Source organism: Schistocerca americana, chromosome X (assembly GCF_021461395.2).
Source record: "Schistocerca americana isolate TAMUIC-IGC-003095 chromosome X, iqSchAmer2.1, whole genome shotgun sequence".
Classification (NCBI taxonomy): domain Eukaryota; kingdom Metazoa; phylum Arthropoda; class Insecta; order Orthoptera; family Acrididae; genus Schistocerca; species Schistocerca americana.
The window spans coordinates 449802192-449814571 of NC_060130.1; positions in this window are offsets into that span (position 1 = coordinate 449802192).

A 12380-nucleotide genomic window follows, 5' to 3' on the forward strand; every position below is an offset into this window, starting at 1 on the left:
ACCGTCATCGAACCCATCGTTCTACCATTCCTAGACCGGCAAGGGAACTTGCTGTTCCAACAGGACAATGCACGTCCGCATGTATCCCGTGCCACCCAACGTGCTCTGGAAGGTGTAAGTCAACTACCCTGGCTAGCAAGATCTCCGGATGCGTCCCCCATTGAGCATGTTTGGGACTGGATGAAGCGTCGTCTCACGCGGTCTGCACGTCCAGCACGAACGCTGGTCCAACTGAGGCGCCAGGAGGAAATTGCATGGCAATCCGTTCCACAGGACTACATCCAGCATCTCTACGATCGTCTCCATGGGAGAATAGCAGCCTGCATTGCTGCGAAAGGTGGATATACACTGTACTAGTGCCGACATTGTACATGCTCTGTTGCCTGTGTCTATGTGCCTGTGGTTCTGTCAGTGTGATCATGAGATGTATCTGACCCAAAGAATGTGTCAATAAATTTTCCCCTTCCTGGGACAATGAATTCACGGTGTTCTCATTTCAATTTCCAGGAGTGTAGCTCATTTTTCAGGTTGTTAACTTTGATCTGAAAGGCGTACCTGGTTCACAGTTAGTTTTCCTGGACCAGAAAGCTTTTCACATGCAGGAGAGTTAGAATAATCTGGAGTCGACTGGACGATCTAAATCAAAGGCTACGTCGATTCTGTGACAGGTCAGGGGTGCACTTTACATAGGAAACAACTACTCGGGTAACAGAGCAGTTGTAGATTGCACATGGGGTTTATTTAGGTTAAGCAGTAGTTTTAGGGCTCCCCAGCCTACATCTACAGCTACATCGACATCTACATGGTTACTCTGCAATTCACTCTTAAGTGCCTGGCAGAGGGTTCATTTAACCATTTTCGTACTACTTCTCTACCATTCCACTCTTGAATGGCGCGTGGGAAAAAGGAACACTTAAATCTTTCCATTCGAGCTATGATTTCTCTTATTTTATTATGATGATCTTTTCTGCAAACGTAGGTGGGTATCAACAAAATATTTTCGCATTCGGAAGAGGAAGTTGGTGATTGAAATTTCGTAAACAGATCTCGCCGCAAAGAAAACCGCCTTTGTTTCTGTGACTGCCACCACAACTCGCGTATCATGTCAGTGACACTCTCACCCCTACTGCGCGATAACACGAAACGAGCTGCCCTTCTTTGCACTTTTTCGATGTCCTCTGTCAACCCTACCTGGCAAGGATCCCACACCGTACAGCAATATTCCAGCGGAGGACGGACAGGTGCAATGTAGCCTGTCTCTTTAGTGGATTTGTCGCATCCTCTAAGTGTTCTGCCAACAAAGCGCAGTCTCTGTTTCACCCTCCCCACAATATTATCTATGTAGTCTTTCCTATTTAAGTTGCTCGTAATTGTAATTCCTAGGTATTTAGTCGAACTGACAGCCCTTAGATTTGTGCTATTTATCGTATACCCAAAATTTATCGGACTTCTTTTAGTACCCATGTGGGTGACCTAGCACTTTTCTTTGTTTAGTGCCAATTGCCACTTTTTGCACCATACAGAAAGTCTCTCTGGATCATCTTGTAATTGGAATTGATCGTCTGATGATATTACTAGATGGTAAATTACAACGTCATCTGCAAACAATCTAAGGGGGCTGCTCAGATTATCACCTAGATCATTTATGTAAATCAGGAACAGCAGAGGGCCTATGACACTACCTTGTGGAACGTCAGATATCACTTCTGTTCTAATCGATAATTTAGCGTCTATCACTACGAATTGTGACCTCTCTGAGAGGAAAACACGAATCCAGTTACACAACTGAGATGATACTCCATATGCACGCAATTTGATTAATAGTCGCTTGTGAGGAACGGTATCAAAAGCCTTCAGGAAATCTAGGAATATAGAATCGATCTGAGATCCCTTGTCGACAGCAGTCATTACTTCGTGGGAATGAAGAGCTATCTGAGTTGCACAAGAACGACAATTTCTGAATCCGTGTTGGTTATGTATCAATAAGTCATTTTCTTCAAGGTGATTCATAATGTTCGAATGCAGTACATGCTCCAAAATCCTACTGCAAATTGAGGTCAGTGATATGGATCTGTAATTCAATGGGTTACTCATATTTCCTTTCTTGAATATTAGTGTGACCTGTGCTACTTTCCAGTCTTTAGGAACAGAGCTTTCGTCAAGTGAGCGGTTGTATATGGGTGCTAAGAAAGGCGCTATTGTGTCTGCATACTCTGAAAGGAATCTGACTGGTATACCATATGGACCGGAAGACTTGCCTTTCTTAAGTGATTTGAGTTTTTTTCGCAACACCTAAGATAGCTACTTTTATGCCACTCACGCTAGCAGCTGTTCATATTTCAAATTCTGGAATATTTACTTCGTCTTCTTTCGTGAAGGAATTACGGAAAACTGTATTTAGTAACTCCGCTTTAGTGGCACCATCATCGGTAACATTTCTATCGCTATCGCGCAATGACGGTATTGACTGTTTTTTGCCACTGGTGTACTTTATATACGACCAGAATCTCTTTGGGTTTTCTACCATATTTTGAGACAATATTTCATTGTGGAAACTATTAAAAGCATCTCGCATTGACGACGTCCGCACTAAATTTCGAGCTTCCGTGAAACTTATCCAGTCGATTTACAGAAAGCGCAATGAACTCGCGGACAAAATAGATACATTTCAACTATCAAAATTTTAACAGTAAATTGTCAAAGTATTCATAACGAAGTTCCTGAAAGTTGTCACACGTAAATTATTCTCGTAACCCAGAGCTGGTTGAAACCCGAAGTGGAAACGTCAGATTTATTTATCTAGGCATGGAACGTATGTGGAGAAGTGTTCATTGCTGTCGACAAAAATATTATGTCTATCGAGTTGTCTAGACACGAGTAAAAGGCCTTGGTCAACTGTAGTTAGTTATCGGATGTAGTCTAGACTAAACAGTCCTGAAACACCCAGATCATGCGGTAGAAGTTGGAGACAACTTTAATCTACAGAGTGTAGACAGAGGCATCTACGCATTCGCTGCAGGTGGTGTAGACAGACAGCCTTGTGAAGTACTTTTGAACACGTGTGCCGAAATGTGCCTTGAACTACTACTTCGACAACCCACACGCAAAGGATATATTTTAGACCCTGTACCTAGTGATCATGATATCATAGCGACGATGGTTACTGAAGTTAATAAATCCATCTAGAAGGTTAGGAGAGTATTTATGCCAGAAAAAGCTGATACGCAGTTGTAACATCCCACTTGAAGCATGACTAGACATCATTTAGTTCGAGCTGGACGGATGTAGAGGACTTAAGAGTATAGACTAAACCGATTGTTAATCGCGCATTGGAGACGTGTGTACCAAGCACGTGGCCGAAGAACTGGAATGACCCTCCGTGGAATCGATAATAAAATCTGGAGAACGCTGAGGAAACATGGATTGTTGGTTCAACACAGAATGCGCAAATGTCTACGGGCAAATGGTAGTAGAAACTCGTGCGTTCGTAAGAAGATCAATGTGCGAAAAATACAACTACTTCCAACATCATTCCTAGCGAAAGATCTTAACGAGAACCCGATAAAGTTCTTGTCATACGCAAAATAACCAAGCAGGTTGAAGGATTCTATTCAGCCACTCAGTGACCAGTCTCGTGTGGCACTAGAAATCAGCAAAATGAAACCTGAAAATTTTATTTTCGCGTTTAAAAAATCATTCACGTAGGAGCATCGTAGAAACAGACCGTCGTTTGACTGTCGCATAGACTACTGCATGGAGGACATAGAAATATGCATCACAGGTGTAAGCCAGCAGACGAAAGAGCTGAAAACAAATAAGTGGCCAGGCCCAGGTGCAATCTCGATTCGCTTTTACAGAGAGTGCTCTGTGGCATCGACCATTTACTTAGCTTGCATTTATATCGAATCTCTCACCCAACGCAAGTTATCAAGCGATTGTAATAGGGCGCATGTGACTCTTCTATCCAGGGAGTAACAGATATAACTGTAGACTTTTTATTGGTGACTGAGAACAATAAGCTGAAAAATATTACTTTGGTATTTACTCCCATTTGCAGAATAATAATTGTATCTGTTAGAAGTAGTATGTTTTTAGTTTGGTTAGTGCTTCCAAGTACATGACGCAAGAGCAAGCCATTAACAGGACAGGCACGCATGTCCGAAACATACCGCATCATTCTTCTTAACAACGCAGGCACTGCTAAATCGGATTTACCCGCCGGTACCAAGCAGCGACTTTCAGCTAAAATGTTGACCATGTACAGGAATTACGTAATATACGTAGAAGTACAGGTTGTGACGCAAGAACGATGAAGTATGGAAGATTGAGTCTAGCCCTGGGTCGCCCACGGGTAGCCAAAGTGGTTAAGATGACCGCTCGCGTAAAGCGCAAACCGGGTTAGAGTCTCGGTCCGGCACAAATTTGCATTTCCGTAATTTCCTTGAACAGTTGATGGTTGTTCGTATTCGCCATTGTGAATATACTTCATGCGGGTCATTAATGCTTGATTTCCACTGGGTATCAGAACAGGTTAGCCAAAAGGCAAAAAGTATGTGGTATGCAGATAGAATAGCTAAGTCTCAGGATAAAATTAAAACCATATGGTCAGTCGTAAAGGAAGTGGCTGGGCTGCAGAGACAGGTCGAGGATATAGAATCAGTGCGTAGTGGGAATGTCCGTGTTACTGATAAGTCGCATATATGTACAGTATTTAATAATCACTTTCTGAATATAGCAGGTGAACTAAATAGAAACCTAGTCCCAACAGGGAATCATATAGCGCTCGTAGAAAAAAGTGTTCCGAGGCTAATACCTGAAATGCTCCTCCATGATACTGACAAGAGGGAGATTGAGTTAATAATTAAATCACTAAAGACCAAGAACTCTCATGGATATGACGGGGTATCTAGCAGAATACTGAAGTATTGTTCCATGTATGTTAGCCCAGTACTTAGCCATATCTGTAACTTTTCCTTTAGGAGTGGTCGGTTTCCTGACCGATTAAAGTACTCGGTAGTGAAGCCACTTTATAAAAAGGGAGACAGGGATAATGTTGATAACTATAGACCTATTTCTATGCCATCGGTGTTTGCTAAAGTTATCGAGAGGGTTATTTATACAAGGTTACTGTAGCATTTAAATTCACATAATTTGCTGTCAAATGTACAGTTTGGTTTTAGAAATGGCTCAACAACTGAAAATGCTATAGTCTCTTTTCTCTGTGAGGTTTTGGACGGATTAAATAAAAGGTTGCGAACGTTAGTGTTTTCTTTGATTTAACGAAGGCTTTTGACTGTGTTGACCACAAAATATTACTGCAGAAGTTGGAACATTATGGAGTAAGGGGAGTAGCTTACAATTGGTTCTCCTCTTACTTTAATAACAGAAAGCAGAAGGTAATTCTCCGCAATATTGAGAGTGGTAATGATGTTCAGTCCCAATGGGGCACTGTTAAATGGGGGGTTCGCAAAGGATCGGTGCTGGGGCCACTGTTGTTTCTTATTTATATAAATGATATGCCTTCTAGTATTAAAGGTGATTCAAAAATATTTCTGTTTGCTGATGACACCAGCTGGGTAGTGAAGGATCTTGTGTGTAAAATTGAAACATTATCAAATAATGTAGTTCATGAAATAAGTTCGTGGCTTGTGGAAAATAATTTGATGCTAAATCACAGTAAGACTCAGTTTTTACAGTTTCTAACTCACAATTCAACAAGAACTGATATTTTAATCAGACAGAATGGGTATGTTATAAGCGAGACGGAACAGTTCAAGTTCCTAGGCGTACGGATAGATAGTAAGTTGTTGTGGAAAGGCCATGTTCAGGATCTTGTTCAGAAACTAAATGCCGCTTTATTTACCATTAGAACAGTATCTGAAATAAGTGACATTTCAACACGGAAAGTAGTCTACTTCGCATATTTTCATACGCTTATGTCATATGGTATTATTTTTTGGGGTAATTCTTCTGATCCAAAAAGGGTATTTTTGGCTCAAAAACGGGCTGTTCGAGCTATGTGTGGTGTAAGTTCGAAAACCTGTTGTCGACCCCTATTCAATAGTCTGGGAATTTTGACATTGTCCTCACAGTATATATTTTCTTTAATGTCGTTTGTTGTTAGCAATATTAGCTTATTCCCAAGAGTGAGCAGCTTTCACTCAGTTAATACTAGGCTGAAATCAAATCTGCATGTGGAATGCACTTCCTTGACTCTTGTGCAGAAAGGAGAGCAGTATTCTGCTGCATCCATTTTCAATAAGCTACCACAAGAACTCAAAAATCTTAGCAGTAGCCCAAACGCTTTTAAGTCCAAGCTGAAGAGTTTCCTCATGGCTCACTCCTTCTATTCTGTCGAGGAGCTCCTGGAAGAGCTAAAAAATTAAGCCAATTCCAGTGTTACATTCTTGATTTCCTTTATTTAAATTAACGACGTGTCGCCTGAATATGTTTCTTATATTTCACTTTATCTGTTTCTACAATCTACAACTGAATATGTTTCTTATATTTCATTTTATCTGTTTCTACAATCGTGTTATAATTTCATGTATTGACTCGTTCCATGACCATGGAGACTTCTCCTTAATGTGGTCCCACGGAACAATAAATAAATAAATTAATTAAATAAATGAATAAATATTTACAGGCGTAGTCCACTTAGTGGTTCAAAAATCATCAGGCAACAAATTACGTGACGTGTTTGCGCGGAGACTGTTCGACGTAGAGAAAAAACACCCAGCACACTGACGTGTGTACACAATAAGGTACCAAGTATAAACAGACCAGCGCTGATACAATTTAAACCTGATGTAAGGATAAAAGAACTGTCCCACAAAATTAGGGACCAATATCCTTAAAATCGGTGTGCTGCATAATTCTTGAACACATTCTGAATTGGAATATAATAAATTTCCTTGACACAGGAAAGCTTCTTTCCACAAATCAGTTCGGGTTTACAAAGCATCGCTCATGCGAAACTCAGCTTTCCCTTTTCTCACATGGTTTGCTATAAACCATGGACAGCGTGCAAGAAGGAGATTCCACATCCCTTGACTTCAGGAAAGCGTTTGACATGGTGTCCCAATGCAGACTGTTCAGGAATACAGGAGCACACGGTTGAGGTTCCCTGCTATGTGATTCACTCGAAGGCTATAAATAATAGAATCCACTTCATCAGAGATATGGGTAGCATCTGGAGTGCTCCAGGGAAGTGTCACAAAACTCCTCTTCTCTACACACATAAATGATTTGGCATACAGGATGAACAGCAATTTACAGCTGTCTGCTAATGGCGCTTTGGTGTACAGGAATCTTCGTCCTTGAGTGACTGTAAGGGCATAAAAGATGACTTAGACAGGTTTTCTTGTTTGTATGGTGAATAGCAGCCTGATGCTAAAATGTAAACTTTCACGGCCGGAAATACCATGTCCATTATAATTATCAGGGCTGTTATGCCGTGGTCGGTTGATGAATTCGGTGGTGATTCCCAACGTTTCGTCTCCGACTGCGGGAGACATCTTCAAGGGTGTCCGTGGCTTGATGGAAGGTCCAACACACACACTGGCTCGCTACTGACTGCCGCTAAATTCCGTGTCCGCGCGCCCCCGCGCCGCGGCGTGACGTCACGTGTTTTGAAAACGTCAGTGCAATTGGCCGCTGTCCGTCGCCGTCGATCGCCGTTGCCGGCCGTGAAAGTTTACATTTTAGTATCAGACGCCTCTACGGGGAGGAGATGTCAAGAGAAGTACGACGCCTGGAAGGACTCCAGAAGAAGAGAGTGCAGCTTTTGTGTTCCCTCACATTCCGGTCTCGTTGCAGAGCCGTCGGCGTTATACCGAAGTTTCTGAAGATAAAGCGACTGTTCTATTCGGGAAAGGCACGACGCATTTTCAAACGGACTGAGGAGGCCTTACTACGAGAGCGCATTCAGCAGACCCGACGTGACTTGGCAAGCACAAACTGTAGGTTAATGTCTCTCCTTATTACGATCAGTAATAAACTGTGCAGCGGTGACTGGGATAAAATTGATAGACTACTGCATGATACCATGGGGAAGCGTATGTTGACGGCGTCTAGTAGACAGAAGAAGAAGTTTGATAATTTGCTACCTAATCAGACTGTTCGGCATTTAGACGTTTCCCCGACCGTTATCAATTTGTCCAAACGTTCGTTATCTGACAATGAGGCATCTGTGCTAGCCAAGGGAGGAAATTTTGCTGTTAGTCCGCGTTTTGTGCCCACGGAAGAAATTATAGCCAATGTAGAAGCAGGAATTCGCAGTGTAGATTCTGTAACAGCTGAAGAAATCCGTATAGAAACAGTGAGAATATTAGCCTATGCAAAACCGCCGAAAAGTAATATAACTGTGGGTGAGAGAAGAGCTTTAAGACTCCTGAATGACGACGATAGTATTTTGGTTCTCCCAGCTGACAAAGGAAGCGCAACGGTGGTTATGGATGTGGCCGACTATCACAGAAAAATTACGGATCTACTGGATCAGCAAGCATATAGGAAGCTGAATAAGGACCCCACTAACAACGTTCTCAGAACTGTGTCGCGGTTAATAAAAAAGTCCTCCATTGAAGAGAGTGTGCAGAAAGGTCTCTGCAGTTCGGTTGCGCTACCACCGAGGCTTTATGGATTGCCCAAAATTCATAAAGAAAATGTTCCGTTAAGACCGATACTAAGTGCCATTTGTTCGCCCACCTACTCGTTTGCCAAGTTTTTGACTACGCTGTTAAAACCACATGTGGGCCGTTCGGACCCGTATATAAAGAATTCGACACATTTCTTCAGCAGGTTGAATGGCATAGTGGTCCGGCCGGAGGACATATTGGTCAGCTTCGATGTGGTATCGCTGTTTACCATGGTTCCACTTAATGATGTATTGGAACAGCTGGATCGAATTTTTCCTGCCGATATTTTAGAGTTGTTTAAGTGTTGTTTGACGACCACATACTTCAAGTGGAATGAACAGTTTTATGAGCAAACGGATGGCGTGGCTATGGGAAGCCCCCTAAGTCCCGTAATTGCTAACTTCTTTATGGAGAAATTCGAGGAACAGGCCTTAGGTACTGCCAGCAAGAAACCAAATGTATGGTTCCGATACGTGGATGACACGTTTGTGTTGTGGAGACATGGTAGGGAGGAACTAAGCCGGTTCCACGAACATCTGAACAGTATAAACTCAAGAATTCAGTTTACAATGGAGGAGGAGGTAGACGGCAAACTACATTTCCTCGACGTGCTTGTGTTTATAAACGAAAATGGTAGTTTGGGCCACTCAGTGTACCGCAAACCCACGCACACGGACCGTTATTTGCACCGGGATTCGAACCACCACCCACAACAGAAGCGGGGTGTTATCAAGACGTTAGCGGACAGAGCTAGAAATATTTGTGAACCTGAGTTGCTAAACGCTGAGATGGAACATCTCCACAATGCACTAACGAAGAACGGATATTCGTCCGCCGAAATAAAACGTGCGTTGAGGCAGCCACGCAGAAATCATACTGACGTACAGGCTACTGCAAAATCTAAGGTTTTCCTGCCGTTTGTTAAAAATGTAACGGAAAGAATAGGGAGGATCTTGACGAAGCGGAATAGTACCGTAATTTACAAGCCCACCAGGAAGATACAGGAATACCTTAGGCCTGCCAAGGACGCTCTCAAACCATTGGAAAAATCTGGAGTGTATAGGATCCCATGCAGCTGTGGTGATGTTTATGTGGGTAACACCAAAAGAACTGTTTCTAAACGTTTGGAAGAGCACAAGGGAAATTGTATAAGAGGAGAAACGGAACGATCAGCTGTTGCGGAGCATGCTTTCCAGCCAGGGAACCGCAATATTCGTTTCGAGGAGACGCAAGTTCTAGCGGCCTCGAGCGGATACTACGAAAGGCTCTACAGGGAGGCAATCGAAATCGCTAAACACCCAAATAATTTCAACCGAAAGGAGGAGGGCGTCAAATTAAACGGTATATGGATGCCGGTGTTAAAGAAGATGTGTACCACCCGTCCACTACTGGGTGATGGCAACGGTGATCGACGGCGACGGACAGCGGCCAATTGCACTGACGTTTTCAAAACACGTGACGTCACGCCGCGGCGCGGGGGCGCGCGGACACGGAATTTAGCGGCAGTCAGTAGCGAGCCAGTGTGTGTGTTGGACCTTCCATCAAGCTACGGACCCCCTTGAAGATGTCTCCCGCAGTCGGAGACGAAACGTTGGGAATCACCACAGAATTCATCAACCGACCACGGCATAACAGCCCGGATAATTATAATGGACATGAATAGCAGCCTGTTGTAAATGTAGAAAAATGTAAGTTATTTCGGATGAGTATAAGAAAAACAATACTGTAATGTCTACATCTATTTGGATACACCGCAAATCACATTTAAGTACCTGGCAGAGGGTTCATCGATACACTTTCATAATTCTCTATTATTCCAATCTCGTATAGCGCGGAAAGATAGAACACATCTTTCAATACGAGCTCTGATTTCCTTACTTTATAATGGTGATAATTTCTCCCTATGTAGGTCGGTGTCAACAAAATATTTTTCCATTCCGTCGCAACGAAAAACGCCTTCGTTTTAATGATGTCCATCCCAAATTCTGCATCATTACAGTGGCACTCTCTCCCATATTTCCCGGTAATACAAAACGTGCTGCCCTTCTTTGAACTTTTTCCATGTACTCCGTCAATCCTATCTGGTAAGCATCCCACACCGCGCGGAAGTATTCTAAAAGAGAACGGACAAGCGTAGTGTAGGCAGTCTCCTTAGTAGATCTGTTACATTTCTTAAGTGTCCTGCCAATAAAACGCAATCTTTGGTTAGCCTTCACCACAACATTTTCTATGTGTTCCTTCTAATTTAAATTGTTCTTCATTGTAATTCCTGGGTATTTAGTTGAATTTACGGCCTTAAAATTTGACTGATTTATCGTGCAACCGAAGTGTAACGGATTCCTTCTAGCACTCATGTGGATGAACTCACACTTTTCTTATTTAGGGTCAACTGCCAATTTTTGCTCCTTACCGGTATCTTTTCTAAATCGCTTTGTAATTTGTTTGATCTTCTGATGACTTTACTAGTTGATAAAAGACAGCGTCATCTGCAAAAAACCTAAGAAGACCTCTCATATTGTCTCCCAAATCATTTATATAAATAAGGAACAGCAAAGGACCTATCACACTACCTTGGGGAACGCCAGAAATCACTTCTGTTTTACTTGATGACTTTCCGTCAGTTACTACGAACTGTGATCTCTCTGACAGGGAATCACGAATCCAGTCACACAAATGATATGATACTTCACAAGAACGCAATTTCACTACAAGTCGCTTGGGTGGTACAGTGTCAAAAGCCTCCCAGAAATCCAGTAATACGGACTCAATCTAAAATCCCTTGTCAATAGCACTCAAAACTACATGCGAGTAAAGAGCTATTTAATATATTCACGTCGATTAAATATCCAGGCATATTGTTGCTAACTAATATGGTATGGAATGAGCACGTCAGGTTGATATTCGCAAAGGAGAATGGTCAACTTCGTCTCATGGGGAGAAATTTGGGATAGTGAACTTCACATATAAAGAAGACTGTATATAGAACACTAGTGCGATCCAACTTGAGTACTGCCCCAGTGTCTGGGGTCCTCACTAGGTAGGATTATAGGCAGACATCGAAGCAATTCAGAAATGTGCTACAACATTTGTTGGCGGTACATTCGATCGGTACACAAGTACTCACATCAAAAAGTTTTGCATTACCCCGGTTCCGAGAGTTTCGGAACCTGTACAGAAAATTGGAGTTGAGATCAACATAAACATCATTTACGCCCTTTTTATTGCTCATGAAAACCGGACATTGCATATTGTACCACCATACAGCGAGACCTTCAGATGTGATTGTCCAGATTGCTGTACACACCGGTACCTCTAATGACCAGAGGAACGTCCTCTTTCATTGATAAACACCTGTATGCGTCGTGCCATACTATCCACAAGTTAACCAAGGCACTGTTGGTACAGATTGTCCCACTCCTCAACGACGATTTGGCGTAGATCCCTCAGAGTGGTTTGTGGCTCACATCGTCCATAAACAGCCCTTTTCAAGTTATCCCAGGCATGTTCGACAGTGCTCATTTCTGGAGAACATGCTGGCCACTCTAGTCGAGCGATGTCGTTATCCTGAAGGAAGTCGTTCACAAGATGTGCACGATGGGGAGCGAATTCTCGTCCATGAAGACGAATGCCTCGCCAATATGCTGCCTATATGGTTGCACTACCGGTCGGAGGATGGCATTCACGTATCGTACAGATGTTACGATCCCTTGACCACCTCGGCGAGTGTGGGCCTAACTTAATGCC